The sequence below is a fragment of the Piliocolobus tephrosceles genome, chromosome 20 (assembly GCF_002776525.5).
Source record: "Piliocolobus tephrosceles isolate RC106 chromosome 20, ASM277652v3, whole genome shotgun sequence".
Classification (NCBI taxonomy): domain Eukaryota; kingdom Metazoa; phylum Chordata; class Mammalia; order Primates; family Cercopithecidae; genus Piliocolobus; species Piliocolobus tephrosceles.
The window spans coordinates 38,036,451-38,045,801 of record NC_045453.1 but is presented as its reverse complement, the minus strand read 5'-3'; the positions used below and the strand labels follow the sequence as shown (position 1 = coordinate 38,045,801).

General features: G+C 39.8%; 1 pseudogene; it reads right to left on the bottom strand.

The window, feature by feature from the left end:
- Positions 1-216: 216 nt before the first annotated feature.
- LOC111527241 lies at positions 217-8,709 on the bottom strand (annotated as a pseudogene).
- Between the last annotated feature and the right edge of the window lie 642 nt (positions 8,710-9,351).

Below are 9,351 nucleotides of genomic sequence, written 5' to 3'. Positions count from 1 at the left end.
GAATATGTCTTTGAAGATAGATTTATCTTGTTCATATTGGAGCCTTCTGCTTTTGGCTTCTTTTTGTTTTTTGTTCTTGTTTGCTCACTCCAGACTTCTAGATATGAATTCATTTCCTCCCAGAAATATAAAACTAGGCCATATCTGGTGGCAAAATAGTTCTGTAGATCCCTGTTGTAACAATGACTTTGCATGCTTTTTTGTGGCCGAGTCACATCATTTTAGCATGAGGTAATGGGAGAGAGGCAGAAGTGCCCAGCTGATGGCAAAAAAAGAAGAGACACACAGAGAAGCCTTTGGGTTCAGCAGCTGTAGGTGACTCTACCTTTTGATCTCAGATTCTGTCGCTTTGATATCTCCTGTTGCTTTGGCAATGTCATTTTCAATCATATAGGAGTATGTGTTGTTGATTGTAACATTGTAGAGCACAGACACAAGCTTCATGGTCACATTCTCAGAGTTCAGCTCAAAGATGGTATCGGAGATTTCTGAGAATTTGGCTCCCTAGTCAACTAGGGATCTTCAGACCACTGTGGTCTGGGGGTACCATCAGGGAGCCTCACATTGCAAGGTCTCTGAGCTGGCATTATAGTCTACTTTCCCCTCTGGCATGCTGAAGGCTCCAGTTTTATATGCAAGGCTAGCATTCCCTTCCTTTAGAAGTGATGATATAACATTTGTAGGTGCCAGCATCTGTGAGTTGTACGTTTTTCAGCCGCAGAGAGGCATTGCTGACTATCACTTGATCAGCAAGCACTGCTATCAGGCCTCTGAACATTTCATACTGCTCTGACAGCTCATCTTTGCCTTCTTTGAACTCATGGACAAAGCCTATAACCCCTTCCATCAGCCATTGTATCACAATATCAGAAAGTTTGATGTCAAGTTCAAAAGTGCAGCTCAGGATTCCATCCTCCCCCGTGTTCCCAGCTGAGGGGAGAGTAGTGACTGATGGAGTATCTCCCTGAAATACCAGAGCCAATGATGAGTGTAATTGCTCCAGCCAGAATAATGATGATGCTAATTATGCTGTGGAAACTTCATGGCTTTTCCTTTGTTTTCATGAAGACCCATTCTGCGGCTCTTTAGTATATTTCTTTTTCTTTTCTTTTCTTTTTTTTTTTTTGAGACGGAGTCTCGCTCTGTCACCCAGGCTGAAGTGCAGTGGCGCAATCTCTGCTCACAGCAAGCTCCGCCTCCCAGAGCCCCCCATTCTCTCCTCCTGAGTAGCTGGGACTACAGGCGCCTGCCACCATGCCTAGCTAATTTTTTTTTGTATTTTTCAGTAGAGATTGGGTTTCACCGTGTTAGCCAGGATGATTTTGATATCCTGACCTCTTGATCCACCTGCCTCGGCCTCCCAAAGTGTTGGGATTATTGGCGCGAGCCACCACGCCCAGCCTAGCATATTTCTTAAAGAAGAATATGGAATGATAAATGATCCCAGGTGAAATTTATATCTATCTGGATTAAATCCTTGTGCTTTTCTGGAGGAATCAGGGAGCAGAGGGAGGCTGCAGTACAGTGCTTCTTGAACTTGGATGTCATACGTGTCCTTTTAAAGTCACAGCTTATCTCTCATCATTTAAGGGGAATTTTCAGGGGCCACAAATAAAGGGTAAAAACCAGTATGGTGAGAAGAACTGCTTTGTGGACCTTACCAGCTTTAGCAACCAGACTTTTTCTTTATTTTAAAAAATTGAGCAGAAAGTACAGAGAGTTCCCAATACACCCCTCCTCCTCCACAGTTTCCCCTATTATTAACATCTTGCAGTGGTGTGGTACATTTGTTGTAACCAATGAACCAAGATTGGTACCCTATTAAGTAAAGTCTGCAGTTCACATTAGGGTTCATTCTTTGTGTTGTACATTATTTAAAAAAAAAATTTTTTTTTTGTAGAGATGAGGTCTCCCTATGTTGCCCAGGCTGGTCTCGAACTCCTGGGTCAAGTAGTCCTCCCACCTTGGCCTCCCAAAGCATTGGGATTACAAGCATGACCCACCATGCCTGGCTGTGTTTTACATTCTGTGGTTTTGGACAAATGTGTAATGTTATGTATCCACCATTATAGCATCATATACAACAGTTTCATTGCCCTAAAAGTCCTCTGCATTCTGCCTATTCATCCGTCCCTTCCTCCCTCCAAATTCCTGGCAACCACAGATCTTTTTACTGTCTTCATTGTTTTGCCTTTTCCAAAATGTCCCATAGTTGGAATCATATAATAAGTATGACACTTAACGTCACTTTAGTGTCTTTTATTTGCCAACATGCATTGCATGTGAGGTTGCTCCACATCTTTTCATGGCTAGATAACTCACTTCTTTTTATCACTGAAAGATATTCCATTGCCTGGATTTATTTATATATTCACCGATTGAAGGAGCATCTTGATTGCTTTCAGTTTTTGGCCACTAGGAAAAAGCTGCTATCAACATTCCTATGCAGGTTCTTGTGAGGGCATAAATTATCAACTCAATTGAGTAAACAGCAAGGTGTGTGATTGCCAGACCACATGGTAAGACTCTGTTTAGCTTTGTAACAAGTGGCCACACCGTCCTCCAAGCTAGCTGCACCATTTTGCATTCCCTGCAGTGAATGAGAGTTCCTGTTGTTCCACATTTCCATCAGCATTTGGTGTTGTGAGTGTTTTGGGTTTTCATCATTGTGATCAGTGTGTAATCTCATTGTTTTAATTTGAAGTTCCTTAATGACATATGATGTTGAGCATCATTTCATATAATTGTTGCCATCTGGATGTCTTCTTTCATAAGTGTCTGTTCAGATTTTTGCCCACTTAAAAACTGGGTTGTTTGTTTTCTTGCTGAATTTTAAGAGTTCTTTCTATATATTGAATACAAGACCTTTAACAGATCTGTGCTTTGCAAATATTTTTTCCCAGTCTGTGGCTTGTCTTTTCGTTATCTTAACAATGTGTATCACTGAGCAGATGTTTTTAATTTTAATAAAGTCTAACATCAGTTATTTTTGTCATGGATTGTGCTTTCGGGGTTGTATCTAAAAAGTCATCACCAAATCTAAGATCATTTAGATTTCCCTCTAAATTATCATCTAGAAGTTTTATAGTTTTGTGTTTTACATTCAAGTCTATGATTCATCTTGAGTTATTTTTTGGGTAAGGTATAATGTTATTTTTTTGACTGTGGGTGTTAATTATTCCCTCATGATTTGTTGAAAAACCTATCCTGTCTCCAGTAAATTGTGTTCGTGTCTTTGTTAAGATCAGTTGAATATATTTATGTAGGTCCACTCCTAGGCTTTCTGTTCTGTTCCATTAACCTATGTGTCTCTTCTTTCATGAATACCATTTTGTCTTTATTACTGTAGCTTTATAGCAAGTCTGGAAATTAGGTAATGTCAGTCCTCTAGCCTTGTTCTATTTCAGCCAATGCAACTGTGTTGGCTTTTATGAGTCTTTTACCTTTCCACACAAACTTTAGAATTACTTTGTTGATATTCACAAAGCAACTTGCTGGGATTTTGATTGGGATAGTTTTGAATCTATAGATTAAGTTAGGAAGAATTGACATCTTAACAATATTTAGTCTTCATATTCATGAACTTGGATATCTCTCCATTTATTTAGATATTTGATTTCTTTCATCAAAGTTTTATAGTGTTCCTCATATAGATTCTGTACACATTTTCTTAGATTTATACCTAAACATTTCATTTAGGTATAAACATTTCATTTACTTGTGCTAATGTAAATGGTGTTATATTTTTAATTTGAAATCCCATTTACTCATTGGTGCCATATAAGGCAGCAATTAACTTTGCTTATTACTGCTGTATCCTGCCACCTTGCTATGATGGTGCATTAGCTCCAGGAGTTTTTCCTGATGCTTTGAAATGTTCTACGTAGACAATCATTTCATCTGCAACCAAAGACAGTTTTATTTCTTCCCTCCCAATTTGTATGCCTTTTCTTTTCTCATTGCATTGACTAGGACTTCCAGTATGATATTGAATAGGAGTGGTGACAGGGGACATTCTTACCTTTTACCCAAAATTAACGGGACAGCATCTAGTTTCTCACCACTAAGTATGAAGTTAGCTGTAGGCTTTTAAAAAATTTATTTTTAATTCTTGTGGGTACATAGTAGGTGTATACATTTATGGGTAACCTGGTTTGACTCTGTGTCCCCATCCAAATCTCATGTTGAATTGTAATCTCCAGTGTTGAGAAAGGGACCTGGTGGGAGGTGATTGGATCATGGGGGAAGATTTTCCCCTTGCTCTTCTTATGATAGTGAGTGACTTCTCATGATATCTGATTGTTTGAAGTGTGTAGCACTTCCCCCTCACTCTCTCTCTTTCTCCTGCCACCCTGTGAAGACATGCTTGCTTCCCATTCACTCTTCCATCATGATTGTAAGTTTTCTGAGGCCTCTCCAGTCATAGTCATGCCTTCTTTTTTTTTTTTTTTTTTGAGACGGAGTCTCGCTCTGTTGCCCTGGCTGGAGTGCGGTGGCCGGATCTCAGCTCACTGCAAGCTGCGCCTCCCAGGTTCACGCCATTCTCCTGCCTCAGCCTCCCGAGTAGCTGGGACTACAGGAGCCCACCACCTCACCCGGCTAATTTTTTGTATTTTTTAGTAGAGACGGGGTTTCACCATGTTAGCCAGGATGGTCTCAATCTCCTGACCTCGTGATCCACCTGTCTTGGCCTCCCAAAGTGCTGGGATTACAGGCTTGAGCCACCGCGCCCGGCCCAGTCACGCCTTCTACATAGCCTATGGAACTGTGAGTTAATTAGACCTCTTTTTAAAATAAATTACCCAGTTTCAGGTAGTTCTTTACAGCAGTGTGATAACAGACTAATACAGAAAATTGGTACCAGAGATGTGGGGCATTGCTTTAAAGATACCTGAAAACGTGGGAGCAATTTTCACTTAACAAAATGACCTCTACTTCCTATGTCAATTTTTTCTGTAGTGCAGATTAAGTCTGATGTTTCTTTGCTGATTTTCTGTCTGGAAGATCTATCCAATGTTGAAAGTAAGGGAACTGTTATTGTATTGGGGTCTATCTCTTTCTTTAGCTCTAATAATATTTTCTTCATGTATTTGGGTGCTCTAATGTTAAGTGTATATGTATTTATAATTTTTATATCTTCTTGCTGAACTGACCCCTTTATTATTATATAGTGAGCTTCTTTGTCTTTTCTGATAGTTTTTATCTTGAAATCTATTTTGTCTGATGTAAGCATAGCCACTCCTGCTCTTTTTTGGTTTCCACTGGCATGGAGTATCTTTGTCCATTTCTTTATTTTCAGTCTATGTGTGTCTTTATAGATTAAATGTGTCTATTGTAGGTCTTGTTTTTTAATCCATTGAGCCACTCTATATCTTTTTATTAGACAGTTTTGTCCATTTGCATTCCATGTTATTATTGATAAGTAGGAACTTAGTCCTGCCATTTTGTTGTTTTCTGGTTGTTTTGTGGAGTTGTGGGTTTTTTGTAGATGTTCTTTATCAAGTTGAGAAAGCCTTCCTCTATTCCTAGTTTTCTGAGAGGATTTTTTTCTTTATCTTGAATGGGTGTCAGATTTTGTCATTTTTTCTGCATTTGAAGATATGACAATATGATTTCTTCTTTTCTATGTGATAGATTACATTAATTGATTTTTTTTTTTTTTTTTTTTTTTTTTTTTTTTTTTTTTTTTTTTTTTTGAGACAGAGTCTCGCTCTGTTGTCCAGACTAGAGTACAGTAGCAGGATCCTGGCTCACTGCAGCCTTCGACTTCTGGGTTCAAGCAATTTTCCTGCTTCAGCCTTCCTGAGTAGCTGGGATTACAGGTACCTGCCACCATGCTCAGCTAATTTTTGTATCTTTTTAGTAGAGATGGGGATTTACCATGTTGGCCAGGTTGGTCTTGAACTCCTGACCTCAAGTGATCCACCTACCTTGGCCTCCCAAAGTGTTGGGATTACAGGCATGAGCCACTGTGCCTGGCCACATTAATTGATTTTTAAATGTAGAACCAGGCTTGCATACCTGGGATTAAATCTGTTACCCAGGCTGGAGTACAGTGGCACAGTCATAGCTCTAGTCATAGCTAGGAGTCATGAACTCCTGGGCTCAAAGGATCTTCCTGCCTTAGCCTCCCTAGAAGTGGGACTAAAGGCATACAGCACCACGGCTGGCTATTTAATTTATTTTTATTTTTATTTTTAGAGACAGGGGTCTTTCTATGTTGCCCAGCTGGTCTCTAATTCCTCGCCTTAAGCAATCCTCCCACTTTAACCTCCTGAGTTGTTGGAATTACAAGCATGAGCCATTGTCCCTGGCATAATTCTTTTTATACACTTTTGGGTTAATTCGCTAATATTTTGATGATGATTTTTCCATCTATGTTCATGAGAGATACTGGTTTGTATTTTTCCTTTCTTATAATGTCTTTATCTAGTTTTGGTAGTACAGTAATGTTGGCCTCATAGAATGAATTAGGAAGAATTCCCTTTGTTTTTATATTTTGGAAGAGACTTTAGAGAATTTGTATTATTTGGTCCTTAAATGGTTTGTTGGAAGCAACCAGTGAAATAACCTGGGCTTAGTGCTTTATTTTTTTTAGGGCTATTAGTTATTGTTTTAATTTTCTCAGTAGATATAGACCTACTTAGAATATCTATTTCTCTTTTTGTGAGTTTTGGTAATTTGTGTCTTTCAGAAAAATTATCCATTTCATCTAACTTGTCAAATATATGCATACAGTTGTTTATAATATTTCTTTATTATCTTTTTAATATTCATGGGATCAGCAGTGATTACCTTTCTTTTATTTATAGTATGAACAATTTGTATCTCTTTCTTTTTCACTTAGCCAGAATAGAGGTTTACTGATTTTATTGATCTTTACGGAGAATCAGCTTTTGGTTTCATTTATTTTTTCTAATGATTTCTTACTTTCCATTTTATTGAATTATTCTCTAATTTTAAAATGTATTTTCTTATATCTCCTTTTGATTTAATTTGCCCTTCTTTTTTTCTAATTTCCTAAGTTGGAAGATTGGATGATTGATTTAAGATATTCCTTCTTTTCTTTTCTTTTTTTTTGGAGACAGAGTCTTACTCTGTCACCCAGGCTGGAGTGCAATGGTACCATTTCGGCTCACTGCAACCTCTACCTCCCAGGTTCAAGTGATTCTCCTGCCTCAGCCTCCCAAGTAGCTGGGATTACAGGCGTGCACCACTATGCCCAGCTGACTTTTATATTTTTAGTAGAGACAGGGTTTCACCATGTTGGCCAGACTGGTCTCAAACTCCTGACCTCAGGTGATCTACCTGTCTCAGCCTCCTAAAGTGCTACGATTACAAGCTTAAGCCACTGCATCCGGCCCTTCCTTTTTTTCTAGCAAATGAATTTAATGTTACGTATTTTCCTCTAAGCACTGTTTTCACTGCATTCCACACATTTGGTAAGTTGTATTTTCATTTTTATTAAGTTAAAAATACTTTTTAATTTTTCTTGAGACTTTTTAAATTCTTTTGTAAAATAGAAGTACATTACTTAATCTCCAAATATTTGGTAATTTTTTTCAGCTCCTGGTAGATTTTTATTTTTGACTTCTAGTTTAATTCCACTGTGCTCTGAGAACATATTTTGTATAATTTCTATTCTTTTAAATTTGTTAAGATATGTGTTATGGCCTCGAATATGGCATATGTGATGAATGTTCCATGTGATCTTGAGAAACATATGTATTCTGCTGTTGTTGGATAAAGTACTCTGTAGATGTCAGTTAGATCCAGTGATAAATGTTGCTGTTCCTTACTATATCCTGACTGATTTTATGCCCACTAGATCTATCAATTACTGATAGAGGAGTGTTGAAGTCTCCAACTATTAATGTAGTAAAGAATTTTGTATAGCTTATATTTTCCTTGCTGTTCTATCAGTTTTTACTTCCTGTGTTTTGATACTCTGTTGTTAGGTGCATGCATCTTAAGTATTATGTAAACCAAAAATAAAATTCGAAGGCCCCCCACATTCCTGCAACCATCGGAATGGGCTCCCTCCTTGGCCAGGGCACTCTAAAGTTTACCTCCTACTTGAAATGAAAGACAGGAACCCTCAGGACCAGAACCTATGATGCACTCTCAGCAGTGTGGGAAGTATGTACTCAAAGTTCCTCTAAGTGTGTGAGAGGATGAAGAGCATGAACCACTGCAGAATACTTTCCCCTTTGGCAGACAAAAGACTTGACTATAATTGTAGTTTAGGAAAAAAAATGTCTCAGCATTTGCCATTTCCTGTCTCTCCAGAGAGCTGAACTTAGGATAGTGGCCTTTGTTGTGTCCAGGAAGGGCTGATTTAATGCATGTGGTGGCCAGTGTCTGCGATGGATGGGTCTTCTTCATTGTTGTACCCTCTCCCTTCTGATTCCTCCTTCTCTTCTTTCTCCACTCTTTCATGAGCATTTCTCCGACTGATCTGAGGATGTCTGGTTATTAGTGTGTTTGGGGGAGTGAGCTAGAAGAAGAGTCAGTAATCAGACAAGCATGCTGCAACCCTCCACTCAGGGTGATGGACTGGAGGTACTGGGTCCACACAGATGGCTGCTGCAGCCAACCGTGCCAGAGTCTCCAACGTGCCCCAGCCACACTGCCACTTCTGCTGGCCTTCATCAGTGAAAACCCAACACAAACAAAGCAGTTCCAGGGTGGCAGCTCAGTGACATTCATTTCCACATTTTCGTTGAAACCAGTGGATGAAACAGGTTTGTAAATTCCTCAGCCTCTTCCTCTAGTATTTTTAAAAATATTCAACCACTTCCTGCAGGAGGGCGGTCCCAGGGCTGGGCTGTGAGACTCTGTTGTTGGGGGCCATTATTTCCTCTTGAGCACTGAGGTTACAGTGGATGACATGCTGCCAGCCAGTCTTGCTTGGATCAGGCCTTGAGTGTGGGCACAGGACTGGGGAGAGGACTCCAGATCTAATGTGGAGTGAATGGGGAAGAGCTGAGTTTCTCCCAGGAGACCCTGTCAGTCAACAGGCATATGGTTCAGACTCCTCCATCTTATGGCCTGTTCCCCTGCTGCAGACCTTCACCAAGCACTGGCTCTGCACCAGGTGTGTGTAGGGCCCTGGCATGCAGCAGCCCCAGGCCAGATCCAGCCCTGTTCTGGAGCTTATGGGCAGTCTAGGTTTGGGTTTTCCATGGCAGACTCTGAGACAGGGATTTGAGTGAAGTAAGTAATGTGGGAGGAACCCAGGGAGTTCTAGTAGGGGAGGGGGCAGGGACACAGAGAAGCTGTGACAACAAGTGGCATTTCCCAAGGCTCAATCACACTAGGACCTCAGGTGACTATGCAAGGTGATTTCTC